At 34.0% G+C, this 18,770-nt stretch overlaps 1 pseudogene; it reads left to right on the top strand.

Annotated features, from left to right (window-relative positions):
• The first annotated feature begins 8,448 nt into the window (after positions 1 to 8,448).
• Positions 8,449 to 17,176, top strand: LOC130807343 (eukaryotic translation initiation factor 3 subunit E-like; annotated as a pseudogene).
• Positions 17,177 to 18,770: the final 1,594 nt, after the last annotated feature.

The following is an 18,770-nucleotide window of genomic DNA, read 5'->3' as shown; positions in this document are numbered from 1 at the left end:
CATATCCAATCACACAACCTTTAGAAATACATTCACTTAAGTGAGAGATCATTAAAGAGGGAAAATTGATTTTAATATTGTTAGCCATATAGTAAATTAGGGTTGTATCTCGTAGACTTACTTCACTGCGTTTGGAATTTCGCGGCAAAACAAATATACGTGCAATGTTATACAGCAATTTGTGTAAAGGGGATAGTGCATTATGGCTGACCTTCCCTCGTTTTTCAGTGATCCCTAAAAATTTCCAAACATCCTTTTCATCTATTTCAAAGAAAGTTATTTTTGATCCAACATAATAAACATCAAATCCATTTGCGGGCACACCTAGCCATTCTCCTAATTTTTGACTATTGAACTCTATTTTAACTTCTTTAACAGAACTCGAACAAACACCATGATTAAGCGAAAAATTCGAGACAAACTCACGCATCAGTTTTGGGTATAATGGATTGCAGCAATATTCTGCGATCAAAGATTCCCAAGACTGAGTCTGTAATTTAGTGTGTAACTGAGGAAAAAAGGTTGAATCATACCATTTTTTGTCTAAACCAAACCCAACCATCATTTCTTTTGACACTTCTTCAGCGTTCAAGTTAACATCGACTTTTGCTTTCTTTGAAGATGATCTATTTGAAGTGGTCGGTCTTTTTCTCTTGTTCCTTGCTTGCCTTTTAGAGCCACCAGGAGTGTCCTGCTGTTCTTTTGAAGATGACTCTTGAGCAGTTAATAAAGGTGTTGGGTGGATAATTCTTAAAGGCTTAGGTTGTTTCATTTTGGGTGTACGGCTCTTGGTTTGCAGGAAATGTGAAAGGATGAAGATGATTTTGGAATTCAGAGTTGATTGCGTTTGAGGATGAAGGGTTTAGGGCTTGGCGTGTGAGAGTGTATAAAATGAATGTGAGGGGACGTGTGTTTAGGTGATTCATGTTCCTTATTTAATTCGCGCATATGAACACAAAATGTGAAATGGAAACAAACGGATCTAGTGAAGAACTATGATGATTCAACTCCCGCTATTTTAATGGAAATTGCTGGGTAAACATATGTAAATATATTTTATGAAAATAAAATAAATGAAAATTTTATGCTACTATAGTCTGATCAAATTAAATATGCAATCATAAGAGCATTCACAGTATATGCTTTCAAATAGTGCGTACCTGATCCTTTCGATAATCGATTTTTCAATCAAGATTTTGTGGTTGATCGACCTTTTCAATTTTCATTCTGTCTTTAAGGATCGCATATGACACTCACTTCAATGCAGCTTGATCATGCCAAGTTCCAATCTCATTTTCTCATGTTGTTCCCTTGGAAGCAGTTTAGTCATGATATTTGCTATTTGCTCGTTGGTGTTTACATGCTTTAAAATAATATTTTTATTTTCAACATTATCCTTAAGAAAATGATGCCTAATGTGGATGTGTTTTACTCGTGAATGATACACTGGATCTTTTGATATGCATATGGCACTGGTATTATCACAATAAATAGGAACACATTCAAATTTAATACGAAAATCTCTTAGCTGCTGTTTCATCCAAAGCATTTGGGAACAGCAAGCTGCTGCTGCTACGTATTCAGCTTCGGCAGTAGATAATACAACAGTTTTTTGTTTCTTGGAATTCCATGAAACTAAACATGAGCCAAGAAATTGTACCATACCTGATGTACTTTTTCTATTAACTAGATCACCTGCATAATCTGCATCACTAAAACCTTTCAAATCATAGACATCACTTTTAGGGTAAAATAAGGACAAGTCGTCTGTTCCTTTCATATATCTTAAAATTCGTTTAACTGCAGTGAGATGTGATTCTTTAGGATTGGATTGAAATCTAGCACATAAACCAACACTAAAAGCAATATCGGGTCTACTAGCAGTTAGATATAATAAAGAGCCAATCATGCCTCTATGCATAGTTTGATCAATATTTGTTCCATTTGGGTCTTCATCTAATCTAACATTTGTAGCCATAGGTGTATTGTTGGTTTTAGCATTATTCAAGCCATATTTCTTGAGAAGTTCTTATATATATTTTTGTTGGTGAATAAAAATACCATTAGTTATTTGTTTAATTTGTAACCCAAGGAAGAAGTTTAGTATTCCCATCATACTCATTTCAAATTCATTACTCATTAGGTTAGCAAATTCTTTATATAACAAATCATTGGTCGCACCGAAAATAATATCATCAACATAAATTTGAACAACTAAAATATCATAACCTTTATTCTTAAAGAATAAGGTTTTGTCAATTTTTCCTCTTACAAAGTTATTTTGAATCAAAAACTTTGATAGTCTTTCATACCATTGCCTAGGAGCTTGCTTCAAGCCATATAAAGCTTTATCAAGCTTGTAGACATGATCAGGACAAGAGGTATTCTCAAAACCTGGGGGTTTTTCAACAAAAACTTCTTCATCAAGAAAACCATTTAAGAAAGCACATTTCACATCCATTTGATATAACTTAAAGTTCATAAATGCAGCAAAAGAAATTAAAATTCTAATAGCCTTTAACCTTGCTACCGGAGCAAATGTCTCAGTGTAATCAATACCTTCTTGTTGATTGTACCCTTTGACCACGAGTCTTGCTTTGTTTCTTACAATTATTCCATGCTCATCTAGCTTATTCAGAAATACCCATTTTAAACCGATTACCTTTTTGCCTTTTGGTTTGGGTTCTAAGTGCCATACTTTGTTTCTTTCAAATTCATTTAATTCATCTTGCATGGCTACTATCCATTCGGAATCCTTTAGAGCTTCTTCGTGATTTTTGGGTTCAAGTGTTGATAGGAACGCAAAGTATGCACAAAAGTTTCTCATTTGAGATCTAGTTTGTGTTCCCTTATTCAAATCACTTATAATCAAATCAAGAGGATGATAACTTTGATATTTCCAAGGTTTGGGCACAAATTCTCTTTTGAGAACAGTAGCATGTTCTGGTTCATCAGCTTGATTGACATTCTGTTCAGCTACTGGATCAACTTGCTCGTCTGTGGGAACAGTCTGTTGGTCCTGTTGAACTGGCAGCTCCAGATTATGATCAGGCCTTTCTGCTTCTTCTGGAAACGGCTGTTCACCTGCTGTTCCTTGATCTTGCACTTTCAGTTCTTCATCACCGTGTTCTAGATTTGCAAGACCTATCTTAAAATTATTTGTATCCTGTTCACTTGACAAAAAGTTAGTTTCATCAAAAATTATGTGAACGGATTCTTCCACGCTCATTGTTCTTTTGTTATAAACTCTGTAAGCTTTACTATGTGATGAGTAGCCAAGAAATACTGCTTCATCACTTCTTTATCAAACTTCCCTATATTTCGTTTTCCATTCACATGAACAAAACATTTGCATCCAAACACACGAAAATAGAAAATATTTGGTTTAACACCTTTAAGCAATTCATAGGGTGTCTTTGAAGTGATTGGTCTTATTAATACACGATTCAAAATATAACATGTAGTATTAACAGCTTTGGCCCAAAAATTTCTAGGTAGACCACTAGCAATTAACATAGTTCTAGCCATTTCCTCTAAAGTCCTATTTTTCCTTTCTACTACACCATTTTGTTGTGGTGTTCGTGGTGCGGAAAAATTATGACTTAATCCATGTTCATTGCAATAATTCATGAAACTTGAATTTTCGAATTCTCTTCCATGATCTCACCTTATGTGAATAATTTGATTATTGGTAGATTTTTGTATTTGGTTAGCGAAAGAAACAAACTCATTAAAAGCTTCATCTTTACTAACTAAAAATAAAATCCAAGTAAATCTACTGTAATCATTAACAATAACAAACGCATATCTTTTGCCACTACGGCTTTGTGTTCTCATAGGTCCACATAGATCCATATGTAATAATTCAAGTGGTTTAGTGGTGGTCACAATGTTCTTTGATTTAAAAGATGACCTCACTTGTTTTCCTTTGGCGCAAGGATCACAAATTTCATCCTTAAGGAATTTTATAGCTGGTAATCCTCTAACTAGGTCTTTTGATCTTAGTGTATTAATCAGTGTATAACTAGCATGACCTAGACGCCTATGCCAAAGAAGTGGGTCGTCTTCTATAACGCTTAGACACGTTAGACTGGTTTTGGGAACAGTGTCCAGGTTCACTACATAAGTGTTCCCTTTTCTGATTCCCTTAAGCACGATGTCTCCTGTGTCATTCCTAGAAATAATGCACTTTTCAGAAGTAAAGTTCACAGAGTTACCTTTATCGCAAAATTGAGAAATGCTAAGTAAGTTATGTTTCAAATTCTCGACTAAAAACACATTATCGATAGCATGGGAACATGACCTTCCAACTTTTCCTTTGGCGATTATCTCACCCTTCATATTGTCACCGAAGGTTACTGTTCCCCCATCATAGGCTTCAAGTGAGAGAAATTTAGATTTGTCACCCGTCATGTGCTTGGAACACCCACTGTCGAGATACCATGAGCTGTTCCCCCTCACTTGGACCTGAAAAAAATTAATGGTTAGTTACAGGAACCCAGGCTGTCTTGGGTTCCTTGTCGATTTTACAAGAATCTGTTTTCTTCTTCCAAACGTTATCGACATAGTTTCTGTTAGAGACAGTGTACTGTTCCCTTTTGGTGCACTGGTCCTTCAGATGGCCAGTTCCTCCACAGAAAGAGCAGATATGTCACTAGGGAGATCAACGTATACCTTTTTCTTCTTGTTATTCTTAAAGTGATCTATGCGTTTTGAATTTTTACTTTTAGCTTCTTGAATCCATTTGGGAACACTTTTGATTTTCCCTTTTTCTCTTGAATTTAATTCAAGCTCTATTTTATCACTGTTGGAGCGGTTGAATTCGAAGCTACTGTCCAGATTTTGAAAATCTGTACACAGGCTCTTAATAGATACGTCGTTTAATTCCTTATTCAAGCCTAGCAATTTGTATTGCGATAACTCAATATTAAGAATAACATTTTCCTTTTTAATTCTCTCCATATTTTTCTTTAGAATTATGTTTTGGTCCAACAAACCGAAAAATCTGTTTTGGACATCGGATCTAAAGGTGTTTATATAGGAGACATGGTCTTTACTTACTTTGAGCTCCTTTTCCAATTGGAGACACTTATCATTACCATTTTCAAGTTTAATTTATGTCTCCTTTAGCAACTCTATTAATTTATTTTTACTCAATTTGGATGGATGGACAGAAAATGAGTTAGAAGAACATACCTGCTTTATGGCAAAGGCATTAATTTCTATCTTTTGAAAATCTTCTTTTTCAAATACGGTTTGGGTTTGGGAACAATTTCATGATTGGAGTTAGTAATGGTTACCTCAAAATCTCCAATTTCGATGACTCTCCAAACTTGATAATTTTCCGCTTTGATGAAGATCTCCATCCTATTCTTCCAGTAAGTATAGAATTTTCCATTAAACATGGGTGGTCTTTGAGTAGAATACCCTTCTTCCATTCGCTCGTTCATAATTGACATTTTCGGGAACACCAGGATTCTGCCCTCATGGTTTCCTGATCTACTGGGAACAGGGCTCTGATACCAATTGTAGACTCAATTAGGAACGGCAACAGCAACAAGAGGGGGGGGGGGGGGGGGTGAATTGTTGTTGTTACTAGTTTAAGCGTTTTTGCCCTGTTTTTGCGGAATTGAATAAAATAAATAAAGCTTAAACTTAGAGCGAAATAATTAAAAGAGACAAACGATTTTTACGTGGAAACCTTCTAGGCCTAAATAGAAGGAAAAACCACGACCCCTCGGGATTTCTAAATTCTCCACTATGTTTAAGGCAACTCGTTACAATTACATTAAACATCTTACTTCACTCGAAGCGCATCAACTAGGCCAACTCTTCTCTCTCAAATTGCTTCACTCAAAGCAACAAACTTAGCTTCACTAAAAGCTAAACTCCACACTAGCTTCACTAAAAGCTATTCTCTTCTCTAGCTTCACTAGAAGCTTTCTAATTCCCCCTAGCCTCACCCAAGTCTAGTTACAAAGATTCTCTCAAAAACCTTACAAAAGGATAAAAATTCTCTAAAAATAAAATCAATAAGTTGCACAAGAAAATATTATAAATTAATTGGCATTTTTAAAACAAAATTTTCTTGTAAAAATTCTCCCAAAACTACGTATGATTTAATGGCTCATACTAAGGCGAGTTTTGAAGAATAACCGAGTCCACTATTTATAGTGCTAAAATCCCTAATAAAAAGGAATATTTCAACCCATTATTCCTTATCGAAAATGATCATGGGAATAATGTGGATTTTAATAACCAAGTCTTCCTACGGTTAATCTTAAAATAGGCATTAAACTTGACAAATTCAAGCCCACGGTTATTTAATAATAACCGTTGTTCCCTAATAATAGGTTCTGTTCCCTTAAGCAGCAGTTTCTTCAGCAACAGTTCCTGTTCCCATAATAACTGCTGGAACTTTTATGCTATTTATAGAAACGGTTATACTTAATAGGAATGGTTACATGCTAACTAATAATAGGAACGATAACCTATTTTCTAAGATAAAGACCGGTTAAAAATAATAGCAAAGACTTTTTCAACAACAGCTATTCCTATATTTAGCAAATCCAATATTTACTAAATATAGATCCTAAAATAAAGGATCTTTATTTAGAGACTCATACGTAAAGTAATTTTTAGAAAACTTTTTGCCAATTAATTATAATAATTAATAATGCAAAAAATTAATTTCAGTACATTAACTAAAAATAATAATTATAAATAAATAACCAGAATTTTCAATGAACGTAGGCTGACTCCAGTTCAGGAACAGTGCGCTGTCTCCAATTTCCACTTTTGCTAGAACATCCAACTTGGGAACAGTAGACCTGCTGTCTCCATTTTACATCCCAAGTGATATACTTCTTCTAACATCTTTCGGATCCTTTTGACACGTACATTTCCATGAACCAAGTCATAGGTACTATCAACGATCATAATCACGACCGGATATTGACCTGCACACAATCTCTAAAAACATATTTGTTTAAATAAAGTGTAATCATCATCAAAACTCAAGAGGTCCAACAAAATGAAAGACTAGTCAACTTCAATTCCATCTCATTCCATATTTTAAATTGTGCTTTCAAGTCATCATACTTATTTCTAGCTTGTTTATCATTAAAATTTTTTCCGGTTGCTACATTTAAACCTTGAACAATTTTTGCCCAATTTGTTTTGCGTCCACTTGATCCTGCTTTTAATTGGAGACAAATCTCCAAGAATTTTTTAGTATCTTGCTCACTCCATGAGGGTCTCTCTTTGGGAGCCATATACTTTGCTCACCACAAACACAAAATGAGCTAGAATAATTTTATTTAAAAAAAAAAGAACACAAACTAATAAATCATGTACATTGAAATATTAAGCACAATAGGACCTAAAATCTCTAACTTTATCCCTAAGAATCACCCAAGACTACAAAAATATATCCCTAAGAAGCACAATAGGACCTGTGTTGTTCATAGCACATCATAACCCATCTCACATTGATATAATAAAAACTATAAAAATTTACAAACTATCTACAAAAAAAATACATAAATATATACACACATATCACTATCATCAAAAATGTGAACACAAAGCATGACATCAAGAAGGCGAAGATATATTGTATAATAAAAAATCTACAAACAAATACATATATATATATATACACACACACATATCATAAAAACTTACAATATTTTGTTGTATTCTTGTGAACTAATTTCTTTATTTCTTTCTCTTGATCCACCGGTGAAGAGCTTGGAATTACAGGAAATGATATTTACTTGATACATGTTTATGTAGTTATATAAAATGTTAGGTAATAGAAATGAGAAAAGGTGAAGTATTTACAGATGACTCTTTAATACAACAGGAAAATATTACATACATCATTAATTGCTAGAAGCTAATAGAAATAAGAAAAGGTAGTTGTAAGTCAACGTACAATGACATCAATATTTATACTCCTGGTTCTTAAACAATGACATGATACAAATAATTAATTTAATGTAATATGTGTCTAATTATACTCCTGGTGGACCTCTTTCTTAACCTCATTAATGTTTATGTGTCGATAATTAATAATAATAATAATAATAATAATAATAATAATAATAATATAATAATAATAATAATAATAATAATAATCATAATAATAATAATAATAATAATAATAATATAATAATAATAATAATAATAATTATTATAATAATATAATAATAATAACATAATAATATAATAATAATAATAATAATAATAACAATAATAATAATAATAATAATAATAATAATAATAATAATGATATGGTTTGATCTGATCTGATCTGGTTTGGTCTGGTCTGATCTGATCTGAATAGTTTTGATCTGATCTGATTTGATTCCAATAAGAATAAGTAATAAGTCAAAAAAATAATAAGTTGAACGCTAAGTTAAAAAAAACCAAAAGTTTCGACTCGTCAAAGAATAAAACATCCAATAAGCAACATTTTTGTTTCTTAAATCAACGTTTTGCGACCGGGGAGACTTATCATCGAGTGCGAGTAAAGAGTAAGGTAGAAAAAACCCTAGACATCAACAACAGCAGCATCCGCAAGCAGCAACAATGGCGAACTATGATTTAACGCCGAGAATATCGCCGCATCTCGATCGCCATCTCGTATTTCCTTTACTCGAATTTCTTCAAGAACGTCAATTTTACCCTGAGGAACAACTTCTCAAGGCTAAGATCGAGCTTCTTAACAATACTAATATGGTCGATTATGCCATGGACATCCACAAGAGCCTTTACCGCCTTGATGATGTTCCTCAAGGTTTTCTTTTGAATTATTTTGATTTTAAAGTCTTTTTTAAATTATGTTTATTTTTGATTTAATCGGAAATGTTTTGGAGTGTAGATATGGTGGATAGGAGAGTTGAAATAGTTGCGAGGTTGAAGGCATTGGAAGAAGGTGCTGCGCCTTTGGTTGCTTTTCTTCAGAGTGAGGATAAAGTTCAGGAATTACGTGCTGATAAACAGTATAATCTTCAAATGCTTAATGAACGTTATCAGGTTTTCTTCCTTTTTCTCTTGTCATCGTAAAACATTTTTTGAGAATCAATATAGATTTTATCTTTGAACGTATAATTAATACTTCCTCTGAAACCTTTTAGCTGCAAGTCACCGTGGCACAAAATTGACTTAAAGAATAGAAAAAGTAGAAATAGTTTCAAAAACTTAATTAACAATCAGAGAAAAGCGCTAGGTTATCATGGTTTGATTCATTTCAAAAACTTATTTTCTTCCTAAAAAGTGACAGAACGAAGTATGTTTTAACTAACTTAGATGATATTTGTCGTTATTGTTTCATTCTTATTTGTTTTATTGTCAAATGAGACATTGTTTCTGTGAAGAGGATATTTAAAATTTTCCCTGGAGACTTGGGTTTTGGAAAACACTATGAACAACAGCATTTTACTGGGAAGTATCCTCTTTGTATATTGTTTTCTGTTGGTCACTAGATTGTAATTTTGATGGGTTTAGATGGGGTGTAGCTCTAAGTAATGTGGCAGTGTGGACCTTCTATGGTCTTATTTGTATAACATGTTGCATTCTTTTGGCTTCTGTAATAATTAGTTTATAATCCTGTTTAATTATGTACATATGTGTTCTATTTATGTTGACAATTACTTTTTAAGATGAAGTGCAAGCAAAATATTGTTTTTGCTTCATGTACCCTTCTATGTATCATACACCAATGGACGACTCTATTTCGTTTTTGAGAGCTAGATGAGCATTAGTTCATGTCACTTGGGTTCCATTGCACCAAAGAACAAAATTAGAAGTACCTTTTTTTCTCTACTGCAATGAAACAAAGAAATGTAGAGCGAAAAGGTCTATAGCCATTGTACCTCTTCCCCAAATGATATCTATTTATTCAACTTTATGAAATGTCTTCAATACTCTTGATTGTAAAAGCTGACCTTATGCTGTCCGATAGCCTTTCAATGGGAACTCAGCACCAAAGAACAAAATCTGAAGTATCTTTTCTTTCTCTTCCAAGCATCATGCAATTAAATAGTGAAATGTAGAGACAAAAGGTCTTTAGACATTGTACCTCTTCCCAAATGATATCTTTATTCAATTTTATGAAATGTCTTCAATATCCTTGATTGTAAAAGCCAACCTTATGCTCTCCGATGGCTTTTCAATGGGAACTTGGCCCAAAGTTTTTCTTTTCAATGAGGAATAAATTGTACTTGGTCTACAAGTGAATTATTTGTTGGGATACTCTCGAGAATCGTCATGCTTTTAATCATGGGATAATTTAATCCTAAATTCTTCCAAAATTGTCATTTAGTTCTATAAAAGTGAGTTACAATATTTAGTGTACGAGCTTTTTTCCCAAGGATCTTTTTTACAAGGCAACAACATTTGAGAGAACTATGAAGTTGAAAATTACATCTAGTTTTATTAATCTAGATGGAAGTTGCAAATTACATCTAGTTTTATAAACACTTAATCTCATTTCATGTATTCTTTTGTTCATATGCCCTTGTTCTCTTGAGCTGTATCCCAACGAACAAAATTTATTGCCCTGAGAGAACTAAGTAGGAACTTTATGGCAGTTGAGCTCAGTTGGAAGGATAGGAAAAAAAATTGAAGGATCTTTTCTTCGAATTAGCAAATTTGTGTGGTTTTAGAGATAAAAACCTTTAGACATCCATTGTAGCTCTTCCCTAAATCATATCTATTACTATGATACTATGAAGTATCTCAATGCCCTTGGTTTTGAGGACTGTGGTCTCCAAAGGCGGATTCAATGGGTTATCTGCCTTTAGTTTGCTTTTAAGTGATAACTCAATCTCACTCAACCTACAAGTGAGATCTTAGTTGGGGAACCTTTTAAGCTGTATTGTTCTTAATCTAGCTTAAATTTAGGGTCATTTAACTATGTTCTTCTTTATTGGCATCAATAATTAATATTCTTCTACTGATAATAGGTTGCAATGGTTGACCGTGAAAAACTTCCTCTTTAACTTTATTCTTTTTATTGAAGTTGCGAACTACTTGCAACACTTCCATATCTAGCTTTCACTTAATTCTTTCTCTTCCTAATGTGGAATTTATATGCCCTTGAATATCTTAATTGTCGCGAGAGTGCTAAGTGTGCCATAATTTATGACAATATGTCATTTGACTTGTCTAGTTTAAATAGGAGGCAAGGAACCCTAAAGCGCTAGGAGTCCCAAAAATCTAGGCTCTAGGTGCCAGACGAAAGCCCGAGCCTTTGAGTATGAGGCAACCTTAATCTTAGAAAAATAAATTAAAAACACCCCAAAAAATTACAACAAAAAGTATAAAAAGGGAAATAAAGAAAAATGGAAGAAAAAAGAAATAAATCAAGAAAAGAATTGAACGTAAATAAAGAATAAGAAAAAGAAGAATAGAAAAAACATACACGGGCTTTCAAGATGAAGTTCAAATTATTGCATCGTTTATCCAATCAAGGCGTCCAACCCATCCCCTGCCAAGGTGCTAGTCTAAGGTGCTCCTAGGCGAGTTTTCTCAAACTTAGGAACTTGTGTGAAAGACCTACTTCCTATCTTTGTTTTTGTCTTTTCTCCCACATTAGGAAGGATTGATTCCTGCGGTTGAAGCCCAAAATAAATTTTGAGCTTTTTTTATTTGTGTCTTATTGTGGCTAAGCAACTATATAGCCTCTTTAGTGTGTAAAATATGGAAATCATTGTCGATCTAAGAAAAAGAAAGAAAAGAGAATTAAAGAAGAAAAAGAAGTGAACGTAAATAAGGAAAAAGAAAAAGAATAGAGAAAATATACATGGGCTTTCAAGATGAAGATCAAAATATTGTCCTTAGGAAATTGCTTCATTTATCCAATCAAGGCCTCTAACCCATCCCCTGCCAAGGTGCTAGTGATGCATGTACGCTTGGTAAATGCAAGGAAATGGATTTGATACGAGATGGGGGGATATTCCAAGAAACTGACACGAAGAATAGGTGTAAGAACCGGACTGCCGGACTCCTTAATCACTCAACTCTACGCTTCCTCCTTTGATCTGCAAGGGAGTTAACAGAATCTATGGATGGGGTGGAGTGATGTCTTGAAGACGCTCAAGAACACGCACAACCTTGAAGGGCAAAACTGGCCCTTAGTAACCCAATTGCAAGGCAATTGAAAGAGAAAACACTTAGTGATTTCTGAAATTTTCATTCATCAAACTTGTTTCTTACAATGATTACATCATATATTTATAGAACTAGGCTACATGAACAAAGGCATGAAAATACACGTGGTTAACTAACTCTAACGGTTGTTTTTATCCATGTGAGTTGCACGTGTTCATTTAAGAACATAACAGAATCAGAACATAAGGCAGCCTACTGTCAGTGTGTTTTTGTTGACTGCATGACCTTCGCCTCGATTTTCCGTGCACTTCCGGTGATTGTAAGGAGGGTTCTTAGGCCATGACAGCAAGGCCCATGTAGGGAGATTCCAATTCTACCCTCCACGTCCTCCCATGAACTCTGGTCACACCTGGGCTGGTCCGTCAAGGTAGCCTGGTCAGAAGGTTGGATCAACAGCTGATGGTTCTTATCTGCGACTGGGTTCCCTTGTGCTTCTGTTCTAGGTGATTGTGTGCACTTTCAACATGGTTCGTTGACCTTTACGGCTAGGTCCATGTAGAGAGATGACGTTCCCATGATTGGTTAGGTCCAGATCTCCGTGCTCAAGGCGTGGGTCATGCTGCAAGGTGGGCTGCTCGTCAGTTTTGTCGCTGTGCTGATTTGCTGCTGTTTCGTGGTTTGTATGCTGTTCTGTGATGTTATTTGCTGTGGGATGTGTTCTTAATCCTTGCTTTGTGGTGTTTATGTGTCCACTCTTCCACTTATTTCAAAGCTACCAAGATCTTGAACCAATATGGTTCAATCCCTCCCTCTTGGAAAAAAGAATTGTCCTCAATTCTTGACCCTTGCCCGCAATGCTTGCCATCACTCCGCATACCCAACAATGTTGCTGCACCCAACCAACAGTTGCACAACTTAACGTGCACAACAGAAACCCCACTACTGCATCTGTACAGTTGAGCATCCAACAGCCTATGAATTTTCAATAGCTCCTCACAGACTAAACACAACTCCATCATTGCAATACTTGGTGCACCTCTAACCCAGAAAGACTGAACTCCGTGTATTGGCATCATACAAACTGCACAAACACCACAACAATAGACAACTACTAGCAAGACTTCAATTAAATTAGGAATCAGGTTCCCCATGACCATCACACGTGTAAGGAAGAATGCTCTTGCCTTTACTTGCATAATGAACCACACCCATATATTAAACAAGCTTACCAAGAAGATTAGCTTGCTTGTATTACCAAGGTGACACTCTGCTTGCTGCATTCTCCCCTTCTTAGAAAAAATCCTTCCTCGAATTTTTGTAGGACGAACCTCAACAAATCTACTAACATGAACAAACTCCATAAAGTGTGTTTGTTTAACCACACGATCAATGTGAACAAACTTTTCCTTCATAGCTTGCACAACATGTAAACTAGTCCTCCAACTTGAAGGATAATTGACCACTTTCAAAGGTTGCATCAAAGAATCAACATCCTCAACATTAGTTGTCTCAACAATTTCTTCAAGATCATTAACAACCTCTACACAAGATGCCTCAACATCTCCTTTAAGATCATTAATCACCTCTACACAAGATGCTTCAACAATTTCTTCACTATTCTCCACAATGGACGGTTCTAATGGTGTGCTTTGTGTATCAACATGCTTTGAAATGATTTCAAATCTAATCCTAACCGGATCAACATCAGGATTAAACTCATGAACAATTACCATTTTAGAATCCCCATGTTGCTCTTGCAATTGTTGTTGAAATCTCAGCTTTTCTTCATGAAGTTCAAGCCTCCTCTTCAAGCTTTGCTTTTGACTCCTAACATCCACCAATTGTTTAAGACAAAGACTCAATTGAGTCCAATCCCTTTGACAGTAACAGTCCACTTTCAACATTTCAAGCCTTTTCTCCGTCACATTTAATGTTAGCTGAAGATTTTCAAGTGTACACTCTAGTTTATCCACGGATTTATGTATGTTCATGTTTTCTATCGTTGATTTCATATTCTAAGGTTCAAGAATCTCTCAACATTTTAAGTATGAGAGTAAGGATAAGAGTGAAAAGAAGGAAAAACAAAGAAATGAAGTATGGAATTTTTTGGTGCACAAAACAGAAAGAAAAACAGAACCAAACAACCCCAAATTCAGAAATCAGTATGAAATGTTTGCTATTGAAAACCCGACCAAACCAACTCCAAGTATGATGAAACTTGGTGACAACACACCTCAAGATGTCTACAAACACCCCAAATTGGAAATACTCAAATACGTGGTCTAGTTTGATCACAATTCAAAAATTCCTCCAAACAATCCAATCTGAACTATTTTTGTGACCTTTGGTCTAAAACACTTGCGCATCTTTTTTCCCACAACTCCAATGGCTACACCACAAGGCTTAACAAAAACTAGACTCAAAAATACCCAAAGTGAAAAAAAGAAACAATGAAAAAGACTCAAAAATGAAGGAAACACAATGAAAATACAGAAGACAAATACAAATGAGACTCTCCTGTACTTTAAGAAACAACAATGAAATGTGTAAATCAAGAAACCTATAAAACGTAAGAAATAGTGCACAAATGATATGGTTTAATGAATTTAGGATAGGTATTGATAATTTGGTGAAAGATGAGAGCAAAATAAAAGAATCTTGAAAGGTTTTCGAAGACAACTTACCAAGGTACCCGGATTTCATCAGTTTTGGGCAGTCTGTAAAGAAAAATTCATATCTCCTTAACCACAACACCAAATCCAATGATCTCAAAGCCAAAAGTTTCCCAACTCAACCCCAAATACCGTGTAAAAACAGTTTTCAAAAACTCCTACAAGATATCCTCCAAAACGATCAAGTTTCAGACCCCAAAAACTGACAGAATCTGAAACTTTTTCACACCTTTACAGTCTTCGTATTTGGCTATTCTTTTCATCAAAACCAATTGAATTATGCACGCCAAGGACTTTGAGGCTCTGATACCAATTGATGCATGTACGCTTGGTAAATGCAAGGAAATGGATTTGATACGAGATGGGGGGATATTTCAAGAAACTGACACGAAGAATAGGTGTAAGAACCGGACTGCCGGACTCCTTAATCACTCAACTCTACGCTTCCTCCTTTGATCTGCAAGGGAGTTAACAGAATCTATGGATGGGGAGGAGTGGTGTCTTGAAGACGCTCAAGAACACGCACAACCTTGAAGGGCAAAATAAATTTTGAACTTTTTTTAGTTGTGTCTTATTGTGGCTAAGCAACTATATAGCATCTTTATAGTGTAAAATATGTAAATCATAGTGGATCTTAAGTGAAAATTGAAACAAAGTTGTTCTTTGGTTGAGCCGTGAATTTTGGTCTGTCATCTCATGGCCTTTACTTGTGACAAAGGGATAAGGGATTGTCAAATTTGGTGTTTGTTTTACAGTAATTTTAGTTTATTTATTTTTGGTTTCTTAAACCAATTGATTCTTATTTACCTTTGGTCCTTATGTAGGTAACTGGGAATATTCTTAGATTTCATTTTCGTTTGTATTCAGATAGGTCCAGAGCAGATTGAGGCATTGTATTAATATGCGAAATTCCAATTTGAATGGGGGAACTATTCTGGTGCAGCAGATTTTCTCTATCAGTACCGAGCTCTTTGCACAAACAGTGAACGACGCCTCAGTGCCTTGTGGGGAAAACTTGCAGCTGAAATTTTAATGCAAAACTGGGACATTGCTCTTGAGGAACTCAACCGTTTGAAAGAGATAATCGATTCTAAGGCATGCTCCAATGCTCTTATAAGTTTTTCTTTTTTCTTTTTTATGTGTGGGGGGTGAAAATAATTGGTTTTTTTTTTATTGTATACATTTATGATGTTTATTTGTTGCAGGCTTTCACATCACCTTTGAATCAGGTGCAAAGTAGAATATGGCTGATGCATTGGAGCTTATTTATCTTCTTTAACCATGATAATGGCAGGACACAAATAATTGACCTTTTTAATCAGGATAAGTAAGTCTCTCATTTGTATTTCTGTTTCTTCATTGGTATTCTGTGGGCTATTCTAGGTGGAATATTTTTCTTAAACATTCTTCTAAAACAGTGCACTCTTAGAGCGAGAAGTGGTTTTTTGCTCATTTTTTCCTTTCAAATGCAAGTCAATATAGTTATTTGTTGCTGTACACTGTAGTACTTGAAGTTTCTCTTCAAATTTAAATTAAACATTTTTGGCAGATATCTCAATGCTATACAAACGAATGCTCCTCATCTTTTGAGTTATCTTGCAACTGCATTCATTGTCAACTAGAGAAGACGACCTCAATTCAAAGATTTCCTTAAGGTGACTTTGATGAGGCGCAACTCATACAAAGATCCTATCACTGAAATTTTTGGCATGTGTTTCTGGCAACTATGACTTTGATGAGGCGCAAAAGAAGTTGAGGGAATGTGAAAGACGTAAGAGTCTTCATGCTATTCGACTATGCTTTTTTTATCGGGCTGTTTAGTCTTTCCAAGCAAATTCATCACTTGGGGTGTTATTTGATCCTTTCTTCATTTCTGACTTAACAAAATTCATGAAGACTTATCAGAATTCATAAAGAAAAGAATAACATATAAGAAAAAGGCATATTATTTGTTAATACTCCCTCCTATTCACCTTAGTAGTACCATTTGACTTTTCACGAATTTTAAGGAGAGTTAAAAGTGGGACCCTAAGGGTAGAAAAGAGAGTGGTATTATGAGTTTTTAATGTTAGGGAGGAAAATTAGTATGGATAATGGAGGGTATAATTGAAAATAGGATAAAGTTACTAAGGGCATAAAAGTCAAAAATCCATACAAAAAATAGAAATGGGACAGTTAAGGTAACTTGACCGTAAAAAGAAATGGGACACGTAAGCTGAATAGGAGGGAGTATAACACAACGGAAATGAACATAGTTGAAAGAAACAGAATCGATGCACATAATGATAAAAATAATGATCTAAAAATGATGAAAAATTGGAAAGATGAAATCTCACAATTTTAATTCGAGATCTAGTGAATTATAACTATTACTTTAACTATTACATTTATCAAGTGTCGATAACCGATTTATTTGGTGATTTTGATTTTTTAGGTGATTTAAAGAAATCAATTAAATTGCTCGAATTACTCCCTTCAATTCACTACTAATGTTTCATTTGCTTTATGCATTCTATCAAATGCACTTATTCAATCCTTAATATCTCTAATTATGCATAATTAAAAATTATGAAAAATTTGATATGAATAATTCTTACAATGAAACGAATAAAATAAGATTCCACTTGATTATGTTTTAACTTATAGATTAAGAATAAAATACAAATGAAGAGTAAGAGATGAATAATATCCAAAAAACAAATGAGACGTTAGTGCTGAATTGGAGGGAGTATCATTTCGTCTTGAATTAATCAATGGATCTTCGTTAATTACATTCAATACTAAGAAAAAGAGCAATACACAAAAGTATGATAAGCAACAATATTTATTGTAACACTCCGAGATTTTAATGACGTAATTATTTAATATTTTAATAGCTTTTAAAGATTTTACAATTATATTAAATTATTTTCGAATTAGTTTTAATAAATTTCTTTCACATACGAATTTAAATGTTAACTTTTATATATATATATATATATATATATATATATATATATATATATATATATATATATATATATATATATATATATATATATATATAGTTACGATTTCTCAAATAAAGAGGTTCGAATCAAAATGGTTATTTTATTAAAATGTGTGAGCTTATAAAGATGAGTCTTTTAGTTGGGTCTCGCAAAAAAATGAATCGAGATAAAAATAAATAAATAAATAAACATAATAATAATAATAATAATAATAATAATAATAATAATAATAATAATAGCAATAACAAGTATAAAACCCGTGAAAACCCTAAACGCTCAAGCTAGCCGTCATTCTCCCTTCTCATTCTCCTCCTTCGTTCTCTCTTCTCCTATGCATCTCATCAACACGATCTACATCCTCATCGACATTCTCTTCATCTGTCTTATACCCATCAACACGATCTACTACATCCTCATTGACATCCACATTATTGACATCCTCAACAACACTTTTTTCTTTGTAAACTCCCTCCTCACCATGCCAAACCCAAACATGATTTTAAGGCCTAAATCCACGTCGAAGTATGTCCTCCCTAATGATATCAACACTATCTACCTTTGATACATTGTCACACTTGACACATGGGCAATAAAAACCAACTCCGATCCCCCCGTCCTAACTTGATGTTAAACGACAATACTACAAAATTCTAATATGCCATCAATGATTTCTGACGATTCAATGCTTCCATACATCCAAGCACGATCTTTTGTCATCCTAAGTATGATTAATTAATGCAAAACAAAATTAATAATCATTTTTTAACATATATACTTAAACCTAATTAACCATAAAACTAGGCAAAAATCATTCATTTAACCCTAATTTACAATAATTAACCTTTATAATCTATAAATTGTTCATAAAATATGTTATTATATTCTGATAACAATATTGATTTAACCCTAATTAACCCTATAGTAATACAACGCTCATTGAACCTCAATTAACCTTCATATTCTTTAAATTGTTCAAATTATTTTTATT

The sequence above is a fragment of the Amaranthus tricolor genome, chromosome 3 (assembly GCF_026212465.1).
Source record: "Amaranthus tricolor cultivar Red isolate AtriRed21 chromosome 3, ASM2621246v1, whole genome shotgun sequence".
NCBI lineage: Eukaryota > Viridiplantae > Streptophyta > Magnoliopsida > Caryophyllales > Amaranthaceae > Amaranthus > Amaranthus tricolor.
Note: the sequence above shows the minus strand (reverse complement) of the source record. Positions and strands in the feature narration are given on the sequence as shown.